Source organism: Trachypithecus francoisi, unplaced genomic scaffold, assembly GCF_009764315.1.
Source record: "Trachypithecus francoisi isolate TF-2019V2 unplaced genomic scaffold, Tfra_2.0 Lachesis_group2, whole genome shotgun sequence".
Classification (NCBI taxonomy): Eukaryota; Metazoa; Chordata; class Mammalia; order Primates; family Cercopithecidae; genus Trachypithecus; species Trachypithecus francoisi.
Genome location: NW_022681465.1, coordinates 158,188,817 through 158,211,987, shown reverse-complemented (window position 1 = coordinate 158,211,987; position 23,171 = coordinate 158,188,817). Strand labels below are relative to the sequence as shown.

General features: G+C 46.4%; 1 long non-coding RNA gene across 1 annotated transcript in view; it reads right to left on the bottom strand.

Annotated features, from left to right (window-relative positions):
* Positions 1 to 15,016: 15,016 nt before the first annotated feature.
* LOC117065866 overlaps positions 15,017 to 23,171 on the bottom strand; it is a 32,228-nt gene continuing 24,073 nt past the window's right edge. Inside the window, exon 4 of the long non-coding RNA XR_004430065.1 lies at positions 15,017 to 15,176. This is a non-coding gene — a long non-coding RNA (uncharacterized LOC117065866). The remainder of the gene's footprint in view (positions 15,177 to 23,171) is intronic.

The following is a 23,171-nucleotide window of genomic DNA, read 5'->3' as shown; positions in this document are numbered from 1 at the left end:
TTCTTCTTTACTCTGTTAATTTGGCAAATTACTTTAGGTTTTCTAATTTTAAACTGTTCTTGTATCCCCAGTGTGTGCATGTGTATTTGTATATGTGTATCTATATACAGTTTGATAATGCTTCATTTAGGAAGTTTGCCTTTCTCTTCATAAGTGAGATTGCCTATAAGATTCTCATATTGCCCTTGACCAAACAAGATTATAGTAACCTCATAAAGTTAATTAAGAAGAATTACTTCTTTTCCAATTTTCTGAAACAGCTTTAGTTTGTTTTTTTGTTTTGTTTTTGTTTGTTTGCAATGGAGTCTTGCTCTATTGCCCAGGCTGGAGTGCAGTGGCGTGGCGCAATCTCGGCTCACTGCAACCTCCAGCTCCCAGGTTTAAGCGATTCTCCCGCCTCAGCCTCCTGAGTAGCTGGGAGTACAGGCGCCCACCACCATGCTCAGCTAATTTTTGTATTTTTGGTAGAAATGGGGTTTCACCACGTTAGCCAGGCTGGTCTCAAACCCCTGACCTAAAATGATCCATCCTCCACAGCCTCCCAAAGTGCTGAGATTACACACATGAACCACTGCACCTGGCCTGAATTTTCTGAAACAGTTCAAATAAGAGAGGGATATCTGTTCCTTGAATAATTTGGCAAAAATCACCCATAAAATTACCTAGGCCTATAGTTTCCCAGTATGTTGGAAAGTTGTTGCTTTTTTTACAATAAACTTTTAGTTCTGGAATAATTTTAGACTTACAAAAAAGTTTCAAAGACGGTAAACAGAGTTTCCCTATACTTCTCATCTAGTTTCCCCTCAAGTTAATATATGAAAATATAACCATGGTATATTGGTCTAAAGAAGTTAACATTGATATATTACTATTAACTAAACTCCAGTCTTTGTTTGGATTTCACCACCACCATTCATTTTCCCACTAATGTCCTTTTTCTGTTCCAACATCCAGTGTGAACTACCACATTGTATTTAGGGAGGGTTGATTTATATGTTTACTTAACAGTCTTAGTTGATTATTACAGTAACAGCCTCCCTACCCCCCTTGAATCTCTATCCCTGTATCCTTACCTATGCATAATCCCTCCCACATCGATTCAGTGACTTGCTTTGGCCAAGATTTGTTATAATTTGGCCAATGAGACATTAGCAAGTGTGACGCAGAGGCTTGAAAAACTCCTGTGCACTGGGGCTTGCTCTATTTTGCTGCTTGCTGGGAATCCTTCTGCTAACACAAGAAGTCTGGAATAACCTCATGGAGACAGGTGACTCAGCTGATAGCCAGCACCAACTGCTAGACACATGAGGAAGGGCATCCTGGATTGTCCGGACCCAAAAAAGCTGCCAGATGGCTGTCACCCTAGGTCAGAGTCACCCTAGGTAAGACCAGCAGAACAACTGTCCAGATGTGCCTGGCCTGAACTGCTAACCACAGAATCATGAGCAAATAAAATGATTGTTGCCTTATTTTTATTTATTTATTTACTTAGTTATCTATTTTTAGAGACATGGTCTTTCTCTGTCACCAGGCTGAAGTGCAGTAGCACAATTGCAGCTCACTGCAGCCTCAAAGCCCTGGGCTCAAGCGATACCCCCTCCTCGGCCTCCCCTGTTGCTGAGACTACTGGTGCATACCACCTGTACTCATTTTTTCTTTTTTTTTTGGTAGAGACAGGTTCTCCCTGTGTTGCCCAGGCTGGTCACAAACTCCTGGGCTCAAGTGATCCTCCTGCCTCAGCTTCTCAAAGTGCTGGGATTACAGGCAAGAGCCACTGTGCCCAGTCCATGAATTTTTTATGTAGACAATCACGTCATCTTGAATATAAAATTGCAATTTTTTTCTTCTACTGTAATTTTGGGCGATTCTCCTGCCTCAACCTCCCAAAGTGCTGGGATTACAGGTGTGAGCCATCATACCCAGCTGACTGATTATTGTTTTTTTGTTTTTTGTTTGAGAGAAAGAGAGTCTTACTCTGTCACCTAGGCTGGAGTGCAGTAGCGTGATCTCAGCTTACTGCAACCTCTGCCTCCTGGTGCAAGCGATTTTCATGTCTCAGCCTCCCGAGTAGCTGGGATTACAGGCATTTGCCACCGCACCTAACTAATTTTTGTATTTTAGTAGAGATGGGGTTTCACCATGTTGGCCAGACTAGTCTCGAACTCCTGACCTCAGATGATCTGCCCACCTCAGCCTCCAAAGTGCTGGGATTACAGGTGTGAGCCACCAGGCCTGGCCTGATTATTGTTTTAAGATACTATGTTTTGGGGTGATTTGTTACTCAGCAATAGATAACTGATACAAGGGATATAGAACTAACATAGAACTATTCAGTTTTTCTGTAACTTCTTTTTTTTTTTTCTTTTTTGAGACAAGGTCTGGCTCTATCACCCAGGCTAGAGTACAATGGCGTGCTCTCGGCTCACTGTGACCTCTGCTCCCTGGGTTCAAGTGATCCTCCCACCTCAGCCTCCCAAGTAGCGGAGACCACAGGCATGCAACACCATGCCCAGCTATTTTTTTGTATTTTAGTAGAGACGGGGTCTTGCCATATTGCCCAGGTTGGTCTTGAACTTGTGAGCTCAAGCAATCTGCCTGCCTCAGCCTCCAAAGTGCTGGGATTATAGGCATGAGCCACCATGCCCGGCCTTAGCTTCCTTTTTTATTTCCTTTCTTAATATTTTCTTCAGGCTATCCTGTTACTCTTTTTCTAATTCTTTTTTTTTTTTTCTTTTTGAGACAAGGTCTGGCTCTATCACCCAGGCTAGAGTACAATGGCGTGCTCTCGGCTCACTGTGACCTCTGCTCCCTGGGTTCAAGTGATCCTCCCACCTCAGCCTCCCAAGTAGCGGAGACCACAGGCATGCAACACCATGCCCAGCTATTTTTTTGTATTTTTAGTAGAGACGGGGTCTTGCCATATTGCCCAGGTTGGTCTTGAACTTGTGAGCTCAAGCAATCTGCCTGCCTCAGCCTCCCAAAGTGCTGGGATTATAGGCATGAGCCACCATGCCCGGCCTTAGCTTCCTTTTTTATTTCCTTTCTTAATATTTTCTTCAGGCTATCCTGTTACTCTTTTTCTAATTCTTTTTTTTTTTTCTTTTTTTTTTTTTGAGGCGGAGTCTCGCTCTGTCACCCAGGCTGGAGTGCAGTGGCCGGATCTCAGCTCACTGTAAGCTCCGCCTCCCGGGTTTACACCATTCTCCCGCCTCAGCCTCCCAAGTAGCTGGGACTACAGGCGCCCGCCACCTCGCCCGGCTTCTTTTTCTAATCCTTAAACTGGATACATCAGCTTATTAATTTTTAGTATTTTTCTTTCTCTAATATATTTTTTTTTTTTTTTTTTTTTTTTTTTTTTTTTTTTTTTTTGAGGCGGAGTCTCGCTCTGCCGCCCAGGCTGGAGTGCAGTGGCCGGATCTCAGCTCACTGCAAGCTCCGCCTCCCGGGTTCACGCCATTCTCCTGCCTCAGCCTCCCAAGTAGCTGGGACTACAGGCGCCCGCCATCTCGCCCGGCTAGCTTTTTTTGTATTTTTAGTAGAGACGGGGTTTCACCATGTTAGCCAGGATGGTCTCGATCTGCTGACCTCGTGATCCACCGTCTCGGCCTCCCAAAGTGCTGGGATTACAGGCTTGAGCCACCGCGCCCGGCCTCTCTAATATATTCTTTAAAGGATATAAATTTCTCTCTAATCATTGTTCTAGCTGATTCCAAAAAAATTTTATATGATGTTTTAAGGACCTTCACCTCCAAATGTTTTGTAATTTTCTTTATGGTTTCTTCTTTTCCCTGTGAATTATTTAGACACACATCCAAATATAATGGGGTTATTTTGGCTATCTCTTTGGTTTTAATTTTATTTATTTATTTATTTATTTTTTGAGACAGAGTCTCACTCCACCATCCAGGCTGGAGTGCAGTGGCACATCTCGGCTCCCTGCAACCTCTCTGCCTCCTGGGTTCAAGTAATTCACATCCTTCAGCCTCCCGAGTAGCTGGGACTACAGGCGTGCTCCACCACACCCAGCCAATTTTTGTATTTTTCATAGAGACAGGGTTTTGCCATGTTGGCCAGGCTGGTCTCAAACTCCTGGCCTCAAGTTATCCACCTGTCTCAGTCTCTCAAAATGCTGGAATTACAGACATGAGCCACTATGCCCTGCCTCTTTGGTTTTAACTTCTAGTTTTATTTCATTAGGATGAGATAATATAGTCAGTATGATAGCTATTCTTTGATATTTGTTAAAATTTGCTTTATGAATTAGTTCAGGGGTCATCAAACTTACTTTTTCTGTAAAGGGCCAGATAGTAAATTTTTATTTTTATTTTTTGAGATGGAGTTTCATTCTTTCACCCAGGCTGGAGTACAGTGGTACCATCTTGGCTCACTACAACCTCCGCCTTCTGGTTTCAAGCGATTCTCGGGCCTCAGCCTCCTGAGTAGCTGGGATTACAGGCGCCCGCCACCACACCTGGCTAATTTAGTATTTTTAGTAGAGACGGGGTTTCACCATGTTGGGCAGGCTGGTCTCGAACTGCTGACTTCATGATCCACCTGCCTCAGCCTCCCAAAGTGCTGGGATTACAGTCGTGAGCCACCGTGCCTGGCCGATAGTAAATATTTTTATCTATTTATTTTTTTGAGATAGAGTCTCACTCTGTCGCCCAGGCTGGAGAGTGCTGGCTAATTTTTGTAGTTTTTTTTTTTTTTCTTTTGAGATGGGAGTCTGGCTCTGTGGCCCAGGCTGGAGAGCAGTGGCGCCATCTTGGCTCACTGCAAGCTCCGCCTCCCGGGTTCACGCCATTCTTCTGCCTCAGCCTCCCGAGTAGCTGGGACTACAGGCGCCTGCCACCAAGCCCGGCTAATTTTTTGTATTTTTTTTTTTATTATTATACTTTAAGTTCTAGGGTACATGTGCATAACGTGCAGGTTTGTTACATACGTATATTTGTGCCATGTTGGTGTGCTGCACCCATCAACTCGTCAGCACCCATCAATTCATCATTTATATCTTGTATAACTCCCCAGTGCAATCCCTCCCCCCTCCCCCCGCCCCATAATAGGCCCCAGTGTGTGATGTTCCCCTTCCCGAGTCCAAGTGATCTCATTGTTCAGTTCCCACCTTTGAGTGAGAACATGCGGTGTTTGGTTTTCTCTTCTTGTGATAGTTTGCTAAGAATGATGGTTTCCAGGCCGGGCGCGGTGGCTCAAGCCTGTAATCCCAGCACTTTGGGAGGCCGAGACGGGCGGATCACGAGGTCAGGAGATCGAGACCATCCTGGCTAATATGGTGAAACCCCGTCTCTACTAAAAAATACAAAAAACTAGCCGGGCGACGAGGCGGGCGCCTGTAGTCCCAGCTACTCGGGAGGCTGAGACAGGAGAATGGCGTGAACCCGGGAGGCGGAGCTTGCAGTGAGCTGAGAGCCGGCCACTGCACTCCAGCCTGGGCGGCAGAGCAAGACTCCGTCTCAAAAAAAAAAAAAAAAAAAAAAAAAAAAAATGATGGTTTCCAGCTGCATCCATGTCCCTACAAAGGACGCAAACTCATCCTTTTTTATGGCTGCATAGTATTCCATGGTGTATATGTGCCACATTTTCTTAATCCAGTCTGTCACAGATGGACATTTGGGTTGATTCCAAGTCTTTGCTATTGTGAATAGTGCTGCAATAAACATACGTGTGCATGTGTCTTTGTAGTAGAATAATTTATAATCCTTTGGGTATATACCCAGTATTGGGATGGCTGGGTCATATGGTACATCTAGTTCTAGATCCTTGAGGAATAGCCATACTGTTTTCCATAATGGTTGAACTAGTTTACAATCCCACCACCAGTGTAAAAGTGTTCCTATTTCTCCACATCCTCTCCAACAACTGTTGTTTCCTGATTTTTTAATGATTGCCATTCTAACTGGTGTGAGATGGTATCTCATTGTGGTTTTGATTTGCATTTCTCTGATGGCGAGTGATGATGAGCATTTTTCATGTGTCTGTTGGCTGTATGGATGTCTTCTTTTGAGAAATGTCTGTTCATATCCTTTGCCCACTTTTTGATGGGGTTGTTTGTTTTTTTCTTGTATATTTGTTTGAGTTCTTTGTAGATTCTGGATATTAGCCCTTTGTCAGATGAGTAGATTGCAAAAATTTTCTCCCATTCTAGGAATCCAACTTACAAGGGATGTAAAGGACCTCTTCAAGGAGAACTACAAACCACTGCTCAGTGAAATCAAAGAGGACACAAACAAATGGAAGAACATACCATGCTCATGGATAGGAAGAATCAATATCGTGAAAATGGCCATACTGCCAAGGTTATTTATAGATTCAATGCCATCCCCATCAAGCTACCAATGACTTTCTTCACAGAATTGGAAAAAACTGCTTTAAAGTTCATATGGAACCAAAAAAGAGCCCGCATTGCCAAGACAATCCTAAGTCAAAAGGACAAAGCTGGAGGCATCACGCTACCTGACTTCAACTATACTACAAGGCTACAGTAACCAAAACAGCATGGTACTGGTACCAAAACAGAGCTATAGACCAATGGAACAGAACAGAGTCCTCAGAAATAATACCACACATCTACAGCCATCTGATCTTTGACAAACCTGAGAGAAACAAGAAATGGGGAAAGGATTCCCTATTTAATAAATGGTGCTGGGAAAATTGGCTAGCCATAAGTAGAAAGCAGAAACTGGATCCTTTCCTTACTCCTTATACGAAGATTAATTCAAGATGGATTAGAGACTTAAATGTTAGACCTAATACCATAAAAACCCTAGAAGAAAATCTAGGTAGTACCATTCAGGACATAGGCATGGGCAAGGACTTCATGTCTAAAACACCAAAAGCAACGGCAGCAAAAGCCAAAATTGACAAATGGGATCTAATTAAACTAAAGAGCTTCTGCACAGCAAAAGAAACTACCATCAGAGTGAACAGGCAACCTACAGAATGGGATAAAATTTTTTGTATTTTTTAGTAGAGACAGGGTTTCGCCGTGTTAGCCAGGATGGTCTCGATCTCCTGACCTCATGATCCACCCCCTCGGCCTCCCAAAGTGCTGGGATTACAGGCGTGAGCCACCGCGCCTGGCCAATTTTTGTAGTTTTAGTAGTGATGGGGTTTCACCATATTGGCCAGGCTGGTCTCAAACTCCTGACCTTGTGATCCACCCACCTCATCCTCCCAAAGTGCTAAGATTACAGGTGTGAGCCACCGTGCCCAGCCAGATCACATGTTCTTATCTTTATTTTCCCTAGCAGGTTAGAAGTTATATATTCTGTTTTTTATACCTTTAGTAGTTGTCTTTACATTTTTAACTTACAGAACTGTCTTAATAAGGGCCAAATATAAAATATTAATGGTACCTCAGAGACAGATCCAGGTTTTATGGGATCTGAAGCTTATTCAATTTGGAAGCTCTCTTTTTAAAAAAAAAAAAAAAAAAGAAGGAGAGGGAGAGGGAGGAGAGGGAGAAGGAGGAGACAGAAATTACTCTTGCAGCTTATACTTCCCTAGCTTCATGATCAATTCACTTTCTGTTACACTGTCTTCCAAAACAACGAAATGCTTCACTTCGGCTGGGTATGATACCTCAGGCCTGTAATCCCAGCACTTTGGGAGGCCGAGGAAGGTGGATCACTTGAGGTCAGGAGTTCAAGACCAGCCTGGCCAACATGGTGAAACCCTGTCTCTACTAAAAATACAAAAATTAGTCGGTCATGGTGGTGTAAGCCTGTAATCCCAGCTACGTGGGAGGCTTAGGCAGGAGAATCACCTGGACCTGGGCAGTGAAAGTTGCAGTGAGCAGAGATCACGCCACTGCACTCTAGCCTGGGCGACAGAGGGAGACTCCATCTCAAAAACCAAAACCAAAAACAGAATGCTTCACTTCAGTTACTCTACTCCATCTTCTTAATGACTTACCTATCACTTTATTTTTTTCTCATTTTAAACCCTCCCAACTAGTTGCTGTCGTTGTTGTTTTATAGACAAGGATTATGAGATTTACCTAACATACTCTTTCCCCTTAGTGTTGTGTCTTCCCTTCCATTCCTATCAGAGTTTTTGTTTTTTTTGAGGAATACTCTTTTTTTTTTTTTTTTTTTCTTTTGAGACGGAGTCTGGCTCTGTCGCCCAGGCTGGAGTGCAGTGGCCGGATCTCAGCTCACTGCAAGCTCCGCCTCCCGGGTTTACGCCATTCTCCCGCCTCAGCCTCCCGAGTAGCTGGGACTACAGGCGCCCACCACCTCGCCCGGTTAGTTTTTTGTAATTTTTTGTAGAGACGGGGTTTCACCGTGTTAGCCAGGATGGTCTCGATCTCCTGACCTCGTGATCCGCCCGTCTCGGCCTCCCAAAGTGCTGGGATTACAGGCTTGAGCCACCGCGCCCGGCCGGAGGAATACTCTTCAGCAATGTTTTCAATGAGGGGATGTATGTGAAAATGTTTCTCAGTGCTTTTTTTTTTTTTTTTGTCTGAAATGTCATTATTTTGCACTCATTCTTGAACAACATGTATTTTAGTTTAGAATCTGGGATAACAATTATTTTCCCTCAGTCCTTTGAAGATATTATTCTGATCTCTTTTGTTGTTAATGAGAAGGCTGTTTACTTATGATTTCTTTGTAGGTAATTTTTCTTTTTTCTGTGGTTTCTTTTAGGATTTTCTCATTGTCTTTGGTGTCAAGAAGTTTCACTACAACATGGCTAGGTATAAAGTGATTTATATTTTCTCTGTTCGGAAACCACTGCGCGTCTTCAGCCTGAGGAGTCACAGACCCCACAGTTCTGGAAAATTATTAGCTGTCAGCTCTTTGCATATTGCTTCTTCCCCATTCTCTCCATTGTCTTCTGCTGAAATTAATAGTAGAGGTGTTTCTTCTACTTACTCTATCCTCTGTGCATCTTGCTTTTCTTTTCACATTTCTTTTCAGTCTTTTAAAAATCTCTAGGCCGAATCGGTACACTTACCTAAAGTGAATTTAGAACAGAAAAAGACTTCTCTGGGAGGTGACGGGGTGTGTGTGTGTGTGTGTGTGTGTGTGTGTGTGTTCGCACGCCCATTTTAGTAAAAGCAAATTTTACTTAGTAGCAGTCCTCTCTGGGAGTCCCAGCAAGACTCCCACCCACACAGCCACCCCCAATGTTTTACTGTGCTTTCAGAAGAAAAAAAATGAATGTTAAAGAAATCAGAAGCACAAAATGACTTACAGTAATAATCTGCCAAATTAGAAACAAAATCTTCAAAGGATCACCAGAGCTGACTAGAGATAAGGGAAATTTTTTTAATGCTCTCTAAACCTTATGGTGCAGGATGGAGGGGCCCGTTTCAATAGGCTGTAGCCCAAACTCTCTGAATAAACCTGGGAGAATGTAGTTCTCAATACTTCACCAGCCATCCCCTAAGAATTCAGGACTGTTCTTAACCACAGGAACGTATGAAGGTGGGGCAGGCAGGAGGAAGGAATGATGACCCCTCAGAGGTGAGGGGTCTCTCCCATAGCCAACTGATCACCACCTATTAGGAAGGAAGCTGAATGTCTGACAAGTCCTGGAAGCTTCCTCTACCACCCAGGCCTCCTGAGTGGCATCGAAGAAAGGATGAATCATCAGACCCAGAACCTCTGGGAGACCACACTATGGCCTTTGGGGGGTGAGGAGGTCTCACTCCTGCTTCTCAGTGTTTCTCTTTATTTCTCTACCTTTGAGGGTTCGGGTTGGGTTAGGGCTGGTTTGCATGCTGATGGATGTGTCAAAAGTGTTCGGACCAGAGCAACTCTATCTTGAGTAAAATGAGGCTGAGACCTACTGGGTTGGATTGCCAGATGGTTAAGGCATTCTAAGTCACAGGATGAGACAGGAGGTCGGGACAAGATACAGGTCATAGAGACCTTGCCGATAAAACAGTTTGCAAAAAGAAGCTGGCCAAAACCCACCAAAACCAAGCTTGGTGACAACAGTGACCTATCTTCATCCTCACTGCTACTCTCCCACCAGCACCCTGACAGTTTACAAATGCCATGGCAACATCAGAAAGTTACCCTATATGGTCTAAAAAGGGGAGGCATGAATAATCCAGCCCTTGTTTAGCATGTAATAAAAAAATAACTATACAAATGGGCAACCAGCAGCCCTCTGCTCTGTCTATGGAGCAGTCGTTCTTTTATTCCTTTACTTTCTTATTTTTTTTTTGGAGGTGGAGCCTCACTCTGTTGCCCAGGCTGGAGCGCAATGGCGTGATCTCGGCTCACTGCAACCTTTGCCTCCCAGGTTCAAGCGATTCTCCTGCCTCAACCTCCTGAGTAGCTGGGATTACAGGTGCCTCCTACCATGCTCGGTTAATTTTTTTATTTTTGGTAGAGATGGGGTTTCACCACATTGGCTAGGCTGCTCTCGGACTCCTGACCTCAAGTGGTCTGCCCGCCTCAGCCTCCCAAAGTGCTGGGATTAGAGGCTTGAGCCAGCACGCCTGGCTGAACTAAGGTTTTATCTAAATAACATTTATTTTTAAATACCTGATTATGGCATAGAGTATTAAACATTTCAGAAACGCCTAAGATAATCAGTCATCCTTTAATCCCAGCACCCAGAGAGAACCACTCTAAGAATGTGTTGTCTTATTTCCCTCCAGTCTTTTTTCCATACAGGCTTATATAGTTATTGGATAACAATGTCAAGAGCATTTTTTTGTTCATAGTAAATATTCTATGTCATCATTACTCATGATTTGAAGTCTAGGATTTTCTCCAATGCTGTCTGGCCGTGGTAAACTATTAGTTAATTAGTGAATGTAACAATCTCTACTGCTGAATATTCCCACGGTTTCCCAGTTCTAAGCGATTCTCCAATGTGTCATAGCACACACCTTTTTGCACGTATCTGCGATTATTTTCTAGGCAGCAAGGAGGTGCTGGATCAGAGGTCTGCACAGTTTTAAAGAACTTGTACAAATTTATTGCCAAAATGGCTCTTAGGATATTCACAGGAAATTGGTCCCCAGCCGCTTCCCAGGGGCGTAAACCCCGCCCAGCAGAGGAACCTAGCGGTGGGGGCTCTAATGTCCCACCCTGAGTCCCAAGGGCTGACCAATCTTTCAGGAAATGTTAGGGGTTAACCCAATACACCTCGACCTTGCGACCCCGAGGCGGATTCCCCCGAGGGACTCCTCGGCCCAGCCTTCCTGGGGGATGAATTTACAAAGAGTGCCCAGCGGGTGCCACCCGCCCCTTCCCTTGGACAGCGCCCAGCCACTGCCAAGGTGCGGACGCAGCGGGGGCGGCGCTGCGCGGGAGGGGGCAGCCAGCGCGGCCACTTCAAAGCGCCGCGTGTGGGGCGGCGGGGGACTGGCTGGACTTGGAGGCCCACAAAGGGACTCGCCCCTTCCCCCAACCCCCGGCCCAGCCGCGCCAGCTGTGCAGGTGGCGACATCCTCCTTGCCCAGCCTCGGGGGAGCGCCCTTCTCCACGCCCCTACCCACCCTGTCATTCCCACCTAGAGACCCTCAGCCTCAGGGCTCTCAGCCTCAGGCACTTTTGGCTGAGGTAAATGCGGATGACCAGCCTCACCCAGACCAAAAGTAACACCTTAAGCTTTTCCACCACGCAGAATTCCCCTTAGCCTTGACTTTCGTTTTTTGGGTGAGGGGTGAGTGTCTTGAAAGAAATGAGAAGTTGAGTTTTGAGTCTGAAAGAATTAAAATTGTCTGCCCCCACCCCCACCCAGTTCCAGTATTAGTGCGGAGTCGGAGGGTGGCCGAGGGTTGAGAGGTGGGGTGATGGATCCTGGACACAGCATGGCCTTGCCCTTAGCCCCTGTGGACGGACCTGGGGTCTGAGAATGCTGACATAATGGTCACAGACCCACTCCACCCCTCCTCCTTGGGAAGGGAGAAGCCAGTCTCCCCTCTCTGTTCACTCTCCTCTCTGGTGGGCCTGTCCCAGGGTAACCCCTGGATAGGAGGCTGGAGTTTCCCCCCAGGGCTCCTTTGGCATCTGAGGTTGTGTGGAAGTTGATTCTGGTAGTGGAACCCAGTCCCCTACAGCAGCAGCCATGCAAAGGTGTTCTCAAGTAGCTGAGCAGCTCCCCCTAGGGTCTGGCCCACCGATTCCAGGGAATGTAAAGGCTAGTCCATCTTGCAGACACCTTCTAAGAACTTCATCTCATCATTTATTCAACAGGAGCTGTTAGGCACCTACTGTATATTAGGTGTTGGGCTTACAACCATGAACAACAGCCAGTCAAGACAGACAAGACTTTATATATTACCCAACCAGAGAGAGAAGGTAACCCAAACATTACTGCCCAGGATTATAACTGGAGCCAGACTCTGTCCCACTGAAGGGGCAGGACCTGCTGCAGCTCTCAGGAGCTCCAAAGGAGCTCCCATCCCTCTCACAAGATTTGTGGTCACTTTGTGATAGGTAACAGAGCCTCCTTCCCACCTCCCTTCGCTACCTGCACCAAACAGGGGAGCCTGCAGTTGACAGGAATCCTCTTTCTCGTGACCAAGATGGCTGATGTTCATGGACAGCACACTGTGGGGAAAGGACCAGGAGTTCTGTGAACTGCAGGGTGACAGCTCTGCTCTGGGCAGAAACACCGGACAAATGCCCATTGGGTCTGACCCTCAGCCTGCAACTGGACCATCCTTAGGTGCAGAAGTGTCCAAGCCACCAAGTAAGCCCAGGAAGGGCAGTAAGTCTTTCTGGATGGGCTTTAGTTCCAAGGGTCCAAGCTCCAGTTTCCTCCCATCTCTGTCCCAGTGATGGTCTCCTCCAACCCCATTGTGACCTCCTCCAGTCCAGCTGGGAACAAAGAGAACATCAGGATCTTGAAACCTCAAGACCTTTAGAAGACCTTCTCTGGGGATGTGGTCTCCTATTGTTTCTGTTATGAAAACCCCAGAGCACTTCCCAATCATGTTGTGTAAACAGCTCGCCGCCAATCTCAGAACCCTTCATTTAGCTCCAAAGGGAAGAACGGGGAGAGTCGCTCACTGCACAGGGGTGAGCGGTTGTGTGCCTAGAAAAGGATGGTCCTGCAGGCTATGTCAAGAGTCAAGAGGTCCTAGGCTTTTAGGCCTAGCTGGAACATCTGACCTGACAGCCCTGCTAACCAGACCTCTGGACCCATCACAAGTGACCTGAAGGCCCTGCCTCCCAAAGGGATGCCAGGTAGGGTGCCTACCTCTTAGGAGAGGGAGGGGCACAAGATTCATGCTCCTTGAATATTGCCTTCCTAGGATGCTGTGACTCTTCAAGCAAGTAGAGGCTGAGCAGCTAACACCCTGAGGCAGCGATTCCCAAATTCAGGTCCTTAAACCAGGGGCATCACATGGGAACTTGCTAGAAACGCAGATTCTCAGGCCTCATCCCAGTCCTCCTGAATCAGAAATTCCAGGGGTCTGGCCCACCAATGTGTAGCTTAAAAAGCTCTCCAGGTAGTCTCCATACCCAACAAAGTTTGAGCATCACTGCTGTGGGTTGAGGAAGACATATTATTTCACCTTTTACTTGAATACCTCCTCTGATGCAAACCTCATCACCAAACAAAACAGCCATCCTTGAGTTGAGCCAGGCTGAGTTACATACAAGGATATTTGCTACAGTGTTGCTTGTGATGGTGACAATCTGGAAACAATGTGAATGTTCATCAGAGACAGAATGGTAAATACCCCATGGAATACACACTGGAGAATACTAAGCAGTCATTTAAAAAGAAGGAAGTAGGTTTACATACATTGATGTGCAAAGATCTCCAACATGTACCAGTAGCTGAAAAAGGAAGCTGCTGAATAATACGTATAACTCAGACTTGTGTGTGGTGTGTATCCCAAACACAATTATTTCTGTATCTACATACTTGTCTGTGAAAATGCATTTAAAAAAGACTGGAAGAAGACACATCCAACCGGTAACCCTAAGTGGGGGACAGAGATGGAAGAACTCTAACTTTAATCACGCTATTTTTTCCCCAATATTTGTACTATATATGTCATCGAAAGTCAACATAAAAATGAATAAAAGCTGACCGGGCACGGTGGCGCATGCCTGTAATCCCAGCATTTTGGGAGGCCGAGGTGGGCGGATCACAAGGTCAAGAGATGGAGATCAGCCTGGCTAACATGGTGAAACCCCATCTCTCCTAAAAATGCAAAAATTAGCTCGGCGTGGTAGCAGGTGCCTGTAGTCCCAGCTCCTCAAGAGGCTGAGGCAGGAGAATGGCATAAACCCAGGAGGCAGAGCTTGCAATGAGCCGAGATACCGCCACTGCACTGGGCCACAGAGCCAGACTCTGTCTCACAAAAAAAAAAAAAAAAAAAAAAAGAATGAACAAAAGCTTTGAAATTACATCTACTTTGAAAAAGGACATTAAACTTGGGAGCAAGCATGCTAGCATGGGGGTGTTCTGTAACCTCATGTCAGACACAGAGCCTGGGTGGAGCTGGGCCCCAGGGATCTGACCCTGACTCACCAATGCGAGATCACCCTGAGAAGAGGGAAGAGGGGCTCACAGTGCAAGTCCAGAGCAGAGGTTTTGTTGCCAGATAGCAGCCTTACCAGTCAGGCCTGGTCAACCAATTTATGAGGTACCTGTGGCAGCCTCACCCTTCCCGGGCCTCTTCTCCTCCAGGTTTAGCCCACCCAGCCCCAGTCACTCAGTGGTGGGAGGAGCATTGACTTCCCTTTCCCAACAGCGCTTAGTGTTTTTTTTTTTTTTTTTTGAGACGGAGTCTTGGTCTGCCGCCCAGGCTGGAGTACAGTGGCCGGCTCTCAGCTCACTGCAAGCTCCGCCTCCCGGGTTCACGCCATTCTCCTGTCTCAGCCTCCCGAGTAGCTGGGACTACAGGCGCCCGCCTCGTCGCCCGGCTCGTTTTTTGTATTTTTTAGTAGAGACGGGGTTTCACCGTATTAGCCAGGATGGTCTCGATCTCCTGACCTCGTGATCCGCCCGTCTCGGCCTCCCAAAGTGCTGGGATTACAGGCTTGAGCCACCGCGCCCGGCCGCTTAGTGTTTTAAAAAGAAACCTGAAGAACAATGCTTACCCTGCCCAATAAGGAATCATGGACTGATGCTGGGAACTCCAAACAGATGAAGGGAGATTTGGTAATGATGGTCCTCACATGTGCCATGAAGACATCCACCATCAAAGGCTCCTTTCCCAGGAAAACCTAGACAGAGCAAATGGCACAGTCATGGGTGCCACAGTGACTGCCCCAGACCCCAGACCTGGGTCCTAGCCCTCCTCTCTGCTCATAACTTTGCTCAGTGGTGCAGCTCCTCCAGCCATTTGGCCTCTCAGCAGGCCACAGAGCTTTTTCATACACTATGTACACAGTCTGGATACACTATTCACACTATGATTTGCACACAATTCACATGCTATTCATACTACCATTCATAATTCTCTTCACACTACCATCGCTGCTACTATTCACAGTACTGGCCATACACTAGTTACACTGCGATGCACATGCTATTTATATACCATTTGCACACAGTTCACACCACCATTCACACTTCTATTTGCACTGTTTGCACACTTTCCAGGCTATTACTATTCACACATGATTCACACTGCTATCTGCATACTAGTCACACTGCAATTAACAGTGCTATCAACATTGCCTTTCCCACTACTTTCACACTGCTATTTACAATACTATCCACACACCACTCACACTCCTGTTTGCAAACTACTCACACTACTATTCAGACTACTATTCACACACTATTTACACTGCTATTCACATTTTTTTTTTTTTTTTTTTTTGAGATGGAGTCTTGCACTGTTGCCCAGGCTGGAGTGCAGTGGTACAATCTTGGCTCACTGCAAGCTCTGCTTCCTGGGTTCACACCATTCTCTTGTCTCAGCCTCCCGAGTAGCTGGGACTACAGATGCCTGCCACCACATCCGGCTAATTTTTTGTATTTTTAGTAGAGACGGGGTTTCACTGTGTTAGCTAGGATGGTCTTGATCTCTTGACCTCGTGATCCACCTGCCTTGGCCTCCCAAAGTGCTGGGATTACAGGTGTGAGCCACTGCGCCTGGCCTTTGCATTGTTATTTACATTACATTCACAATGCTTTCATACGGTTATTCACGCTGCTATTCACACTACTATTCATACACTACTCACTACTGTTCACACACTATACATGCTACTGTTTTCATACTATTCACAATACTCTTCACAACACTACTCATGCACTACTGAGCTTGCAACCCTCTCTCTCAACCCCTCTCATGGTTTTTTTGTTTTTTGCTTTTGAGATGGAGTCTCCCTCTGTCACCCAGGCTGGAGTGCAATGGCATGATCTTGCTCACTGCAACCTCTGCATCCCGGGTTCAAGTAATTCTCCTGCCTCAGCCTCCCAAGTAGCTGGGATTATAGGCACATGCCACCTTGTCTGGCTAATTTGTATTTTTAGTAGAGACAGGATTTCACCATGTTGGTCAGGCTGGTCTCGAACTCCTGACCTCAGGTGATCCACCCGCCTCAGCCTCCCAAAGTGCTGGGATTACAGGCGTGAGCCACCGCGCCCAGCCCTCTCTTACCTTGATAACTCCTATGCACCCTTCAGATCTCTGCTGAATCCTCACATTTTGTGGAAGCCTTCCCGAGTCCCCCAGACTCACAGGTCACTTTCTGCAAGGTCAGCCTTCACTGTTACCTCAGACATTTCCTTTGTTGCCATATGTGTTTTGGGTGTCTAAAGTTTGTGCATGTCTGTCTCCCCATCTCCCCTCCCAGACCCTGAGTCCTGTACTGGCAAGGCTGAGTCTGCTTAGCTCACCCCAGCACCCAGCATAGCCCGGTACCCAGTGGATTCAGGTCCCAGGAAGATCTATGGTGTGTGTGAGGGACTCTATACCCAGGGAGGCTCATCCTTGGCTGAGAGTTCTTATATCACACAGCCTTTAAAGGGCTCAAGACACGGCCCTCCTCCCAGTGGCTGTGTGCATCTGGTTTTAAGGCAGGAGGCTGGATCAGATAGAATATCATCCCATCCAAAGACTCCAGAGGCCTTAGGTACAGGAGGCTGAAGAGGCAGGAGAGACAACCACCTGGCTATCTGGGAACGGATCAGGTTATTTTAAACATGTACAATTTGCCTACTCTTTACCTGATATGGGCCTCTGTGGGTACCTAACAGGAGATCCGGAGGCAGGTCTAATTTAATGACCAGATAATAATTATTACTAATTAGCACTACTCTGGTAAATAAGCACTTTAAGTATTTCTTCTTTTAAGAAGGCCAAGCACGGTAGCTCACACCTGTAATCTCAACACTTTGGGAGGCCAAGGCAGCCAGATCACTTGAGGCCAGGAGTTCAAGACCAGTCTGGCCAACAGGACAAAACCCCGTCTGTATTAAAAATACAAAAATTAGCCAGGTGTGATGGCATGTACCTATAATCCCAGTTACTCGAGAGGCTGAGGCACAGGAATTGCTTGAACCCAGGAGGTGGAGGCTGCAGTGAGCCGAGATTACACCGTTGCACTCCAGTCTGGGTAACAGAGCAAGACTCTGTCTCAAAAAAAAAAAAAAAAAAAAAAAAAAAAAAAAAAGTGGGGGGGGAGGAATTAAACATTCACCCTTAAACCTCTTTACTCTCCCAATTGCCTACTAAAGCCTTTCTTCCCTGGCACAGGAAAAAAACTTCAGCTCAGCCTGGTCTGAAAATCCATTCAACAAACTCTTACTGAGCACCTACCATATGTCAGATGTAGCCTCTGCCCTCATGGAGTCTACTCCTCAGGAGAAAGGGATCTATGAATTGGTCTCATGTGCCTGGGACCTGACCTTCCCAAACTATGACTTGCACAGTTCCCATGATGCTGGGATGCCCCATAAACCATCATCATCAGAACTATCGCGTGTCCAGCTCTGTTTCAGAGCTTCGTGCATACTCGCTCATTTAATCATCATCATAACCCTATGAGGCAGGTACTTTCCATTGTATGGAATGAGAAAACTGAGGCACAGAGAAGAGCTGGACCTCCCTTTTGCCCTCCAAGCACCTACCCAGCCGGGGGTGGGAAGGGCATTGCTCTAGGAGTAGTATGTTCTTCAGAGTTCCACAAAAATGGAATGTGGGTTGCCTGAGTGTTCCAGCCTTGGCCACAGGTCAGCTCGTCTACTAAAGCTAGAGAAGCATATGAAAGGTATTCCATATTCAGAGAAATTCCCTGAGAAAAGACCCTTCCCTTTGGCCCTGCCCACTAATTATCAATGCCACGGGACTTTTTCCTTATTAAAGCAAGACACATCAGGGAGCCTGGGAGGCAGGGGAGAGGTGAGGTCTGTCACATGCTACAAGCTGCTTCCAGGCCCAGTCTGATCCCTTGAGGTTATGAAAGGCACAGAGAGGTGGCCATCCAACACACACTGTCCAGCATCTGCTGTATGCCAGACCCTCCTTGACTGAGCAGGGCCGGGCTGGGCTGGCCTGCAGACAGAGCCAAATTGGACCCCTTCCCTCTGAGAGGCTAGAGATGCCCATGGGAGATGCATGCAAAACTGAGCTGCACACACAGACAGAGGAGGGAGACCCACTCCAGCTGTGGTCAGGAAAAGTGAACTGGGTGGGTCAGGACAGGGGAGAGGCGAGGGATTCAGGTGAAAGGTGAGAGTTGGTGCACTGTGAGGTCCAGGGGCAGGCAGCAGCTGGGAGCAGGTGCCTATTCAGAGCACTGCACAAAGCCCAGGAGGACAGGAAGACTTGGGGCTTGTTTAGGGACCCCCTACCGCAAGGCACCTGGGTGTTCACAGAATGAGCAAAGAGAGCACACTGGGGAGCAAGGATGAGTTCTGACAGATGGAAGGCCACCTGGGGCCAGCAGGGCCTTTACATTTGCCACATAGTAGGTATATAAGATAGTAGGAAGGTCCATTTGTGATGTCGTCCCTCAAGCATTTATTTTATTTTATTTTATTTTATTTTCTGAGACAGAGTTTTGCTTTTGTCACCCAGACTGGAATGCGATGGCACAATCTCGGCTCACCACCTCCCAGGTTCAAGCAATTCTCCTGCCTCAGCCTCCCGAGTAACTGGGATTACAGGCGCCCACCACCACACCCAGTTAGTTTTTGTGTTTTTAGTAGAGATGGGGTTTCACCATGTTGGCCAGGCTGCTCTCAAACTCCTGACCTCAGGTGAATCGCCCACCTCAGCCTCCCAAAGTGCTGGGATTACAGGCGTGAGCCACTGCGCCCGGTCTATTTTTTTTAACCTTTTTTTCTTCTTCTTTTTTTGAGACAGGGTTTCACTCTGTGGCCCAGGCTGGAGTGCAGTGGTGCCATCTTGGCTCACTACAGCCTCTGCCTCCCAGGCTCAATTGATTCTCCTGCCTCAGCCTCCAGAGTAGCCAGGATTACAGATACATGCCACCATGCCCAGGTAATTTTGTTAATCTTTTTGTAGAGACAAGGTCTCACTATGTGTGCCCAGGCTGATCTCCAACTCCTGTGCTCAAGGGATCCTCCAGCCTCAGCCTACCAAAGTGCTGCTATTACAGATATGAGCCACCATGCCTGGCCCCTTCAAGCATCCAGGAAAGATGCTCTGGCCACTGTGTGGCCCATACATGGAATGGGACCAGGCGACACAGTGAGGAGAGAGTGGCATCACCGTCTGAGGGGGACCAGGGGTCTGGACTAAAACCATCACAGAGAGCAGGGGGAGGAGGGGAGGATTTGGGAAACACTGAGGGAGAAGGACAGATGGACTTAGTCTCCACTCGGGGTAGAGAATGAGGGAGCAAAATAGCCCGGGACGTGCCCCCAGGGTGTCTGGCTCAAGGGAGCAGGTGGAGGTGATATGTGCTGAGCCAGGAATCTGGGAGAAGTGGTATTTGTTTTGGGACATGTTGCATTTCAATCTAAATCAGTTGGAGCCCTACTATGCGCCCAGCCAGATCCCCCCTTTGTTTGCAAAGCCTTAGATTGCTAGATCATTTCCAAGGCTTGGTAGCACAAAGCTCCCAGGCCTTCCCAGGTGAGTTGCTTTTGGCAGAGGCACCTGCTGGTGGGGCCTCAAGGGCCACTGATACCCTAACTTTCACCCCAAGAAACCCACTCCATGAGGGAGCTCAGAGGCCAGAACAGAGAATACAGGCTGTTGTTGACATAAGAGGAAAAACCAGGCTTCCTGTTTGAACTTATGCAGGTACTGGAAGCTCTGAGTAATGCTGAATCTTGGCCTGCCCCAAAGGCGGCCTGCGGTGGGGGCTTCTCACAGTTGCTGTCAAGAGTGGCTTTCAAGCATTTGCTTACAAGGGACGTGAGGCCTGGCCAGTGAGTGCTGCATAGAGGAACGCTGCATCCATGTAGAGAGGCCACAAGATGTGTGACATCAAAGCCAGCCGAGCATCAGCCTCAGGCCACTCATTGTGGTCAATTGTCCTTGATTAAGAACCCGTCATCAGACACCAAGGATTTCTCACACGGCCGATGGTCACTTTCACAGTCTCCAGTGGCCTTTACTCCCACAAACAGACTATTTCTAGGCCCTTGGACACTGAGACTGTCTCCTTTTGCCCAGCCTGGGTTCAAGCCAGTGAGAGATGCCACGGGGCCCAGGACTCACTCTGGACCAAAAAAGCTGGCATGAACTCCCTGTGGGACCTGGGGCAGAGCCCTTGGTCTCTCCCAGCCCCAGACCCCTGTCTGTAATGGGACCTTGTAGTGGAACAAAAACTGCAAGACTCCACAGAGATACCATACCACGGGCAGGCTGAGCCACGGCGGTACAGTACCAGGGGCAGGCTGAGCCGTAGAGGTACCGTACCACGGGCAGGCTGAGCCGCGGCGGTACAGTACCACGGGCAGGCTGAGTATTGGGGCACTAACAACATGAGTTGACATTTATGGTGCTCTTACCACCCACCAGACTGGGCTAGTGCTGGATCTCATTTAAGTCTCACAACAATATTCCTGGATATGGTTCTATTCTAAAACAAACATATGTTCATATTTTTCAACTTTATTGAGGTATAATTGAAGTCTACTGAGCTATACATATTTAAAGTGTATAACTAATAAGAGATTTTTTCTCTAGATGTTAATTTTAATTATTTTAAAACTACATACATTTTAAATTTTATTTATTTATTTATTTTGAGACAGAGTCTCACTCTTGCCCAGTGCAATGGCGTGATCTTGGCTCATTGCAAACTCTGCTTCCCAGGCTCAAGCGATCTTCCCACCTCAGCCTCCCAAGTAGCTTGGATTACAGTGTGCACCACTATGCCTAGCTAACTTTTTTCTTTTTTTGAGACAGAGTTTTGCTCTTGTTGCCCAGGCTGGAGTACAATGGCGCCATCTCAGCTCACTGAAACCTCTGCCTCCCAGGTTCAAATGATTCTCCTGCCTCAGCCTCCCGAGTAACCGGGATTACAGGCATGCGCCACCACACCCAGCTATTTTTTTGTATTTTTAGTAAAGACGGGGTTTCACCATGTCAGCCAGGCTGGTCTCGAACTCTCGACCAGGTGATCCCCCTGCCTCGGCCTCCCCAAGTGCTGGGATTACAGGCGTGAACCACCGCACCTGGCCCTAGATAACTTTTTGTATTTTTGGTAGAGACAGAGTTTCACCATGTTGCCCAGGCTGGTCTCAAACTCCTGATCTCAGGCAATCTACCCACCTCAGCTTCCCAAAGTAATGGGATTACAAGTGTGAACCACTGTGTCCAGCCAAAACAACACAATTTAGTACCAAATGTTTAACAAGCACCTATTTTAATTGCTAAAATCTGTGAAATAAGTATTATTTGTATTTGACCTGCTATACAAAACTCCTCAATTTTTCTTCTGACAAAAGGTAGTAGAAATCCCAAATAAATAAAAGACTACTCATTAAAGGTCATGTTTACTAATCTAGCACCATAATTCCAGTCTTAGAACCTCCCACTCAGCTGGAAGAAGGATATAGCAAGAGGTAAGATAACAGAAACATAATGATAGTTCTCAACCTGGGGCTGCATTTTGCTTCCTCTAAGGCAAAAAACACAAGGTCTAGCAAGGAAGAAAATCACTGAGGCTGGAGATAAAAACAAAAGACTTTGGCTGAGATGGTAAAGGAGGCCCTCAAGAGTGATGGAATCAGTGTATCCAGAAGGCAGTGCTGGAGTCGGCCTCATCGACTAGAAGGTTTCTTTCTTCCTGTCTTCAAGTTCTTTTTTTTAGCCAGGATTGGTGCATCATAGTTCTAAGCCAGATACATTCCAACCACGTTGGCCAAAGTGAATCCAAGTAGGAACTGGAGCATGATTGTTAGCAGGGAGGTTAGGGAGGGCATGAAGGGTGGCTGCAGCTCTGCAGGCTGGTCTGAGCCTCCATTCGGTAAGTTTGAACGTGTTTACACCCGTGCAGCTATTACTACAATCGATACGACAGACATCTCCAGCACTCCCAACAGTTTTCTTGTGCTTCTTTGTAATCCATTCCTCCTTCCTTCTACCCCAATCCTCAGCAACCACTGATCAGCTTTCTGTCAATATAGATTCCTTTACATTTTGTAGAGTCTTATATAAATCAAATTATATAGTATGAACTCTCTTTTGTCTGGATTTTTTCACTTAACATAATTATTGTGAGATTTATCCATGTTGTTGCACATACCAATAGTGAATTCCTTTTAATTGCTGAATACTACTCCATTGCATGGATATACCACAATATCTTTATCCATTCACTTATTGGTAGACCTTATGGTTGTTTCTAGCTTTGGGCTATTATAAAGTTGCTATAAACATTTGTGTAGAAATCTTTGGGTGGACATGTTTTAATTTCCATTGGGTAAATATCTAGGAGTAGAATGTTTGGATCATATAATAGATACATGTTTATCTTTTGAAGGAACTGCCAAACTGTTATCCAAATTGGTTTTATATTCATATCAGCAATATAACTGCTTCACCTCCTTGCCAACCTGGTGTGGTCAGTTTGGGTTTTGTTTTGTTTCGTTTCATTTTGTTTTTCAGCTATTCTAATGGATGCAGTAGTGGTACCTCATTGTGGTTTTAATCTGCATTTCCCTGATGACTTGACTAATGATGTTGAGTATCTTTTCATGTGCTTATCAGCCATTCATATATATATATATATATATATATATATATATATGTCATCAGGGAAATGCAAATTAATATTATATCT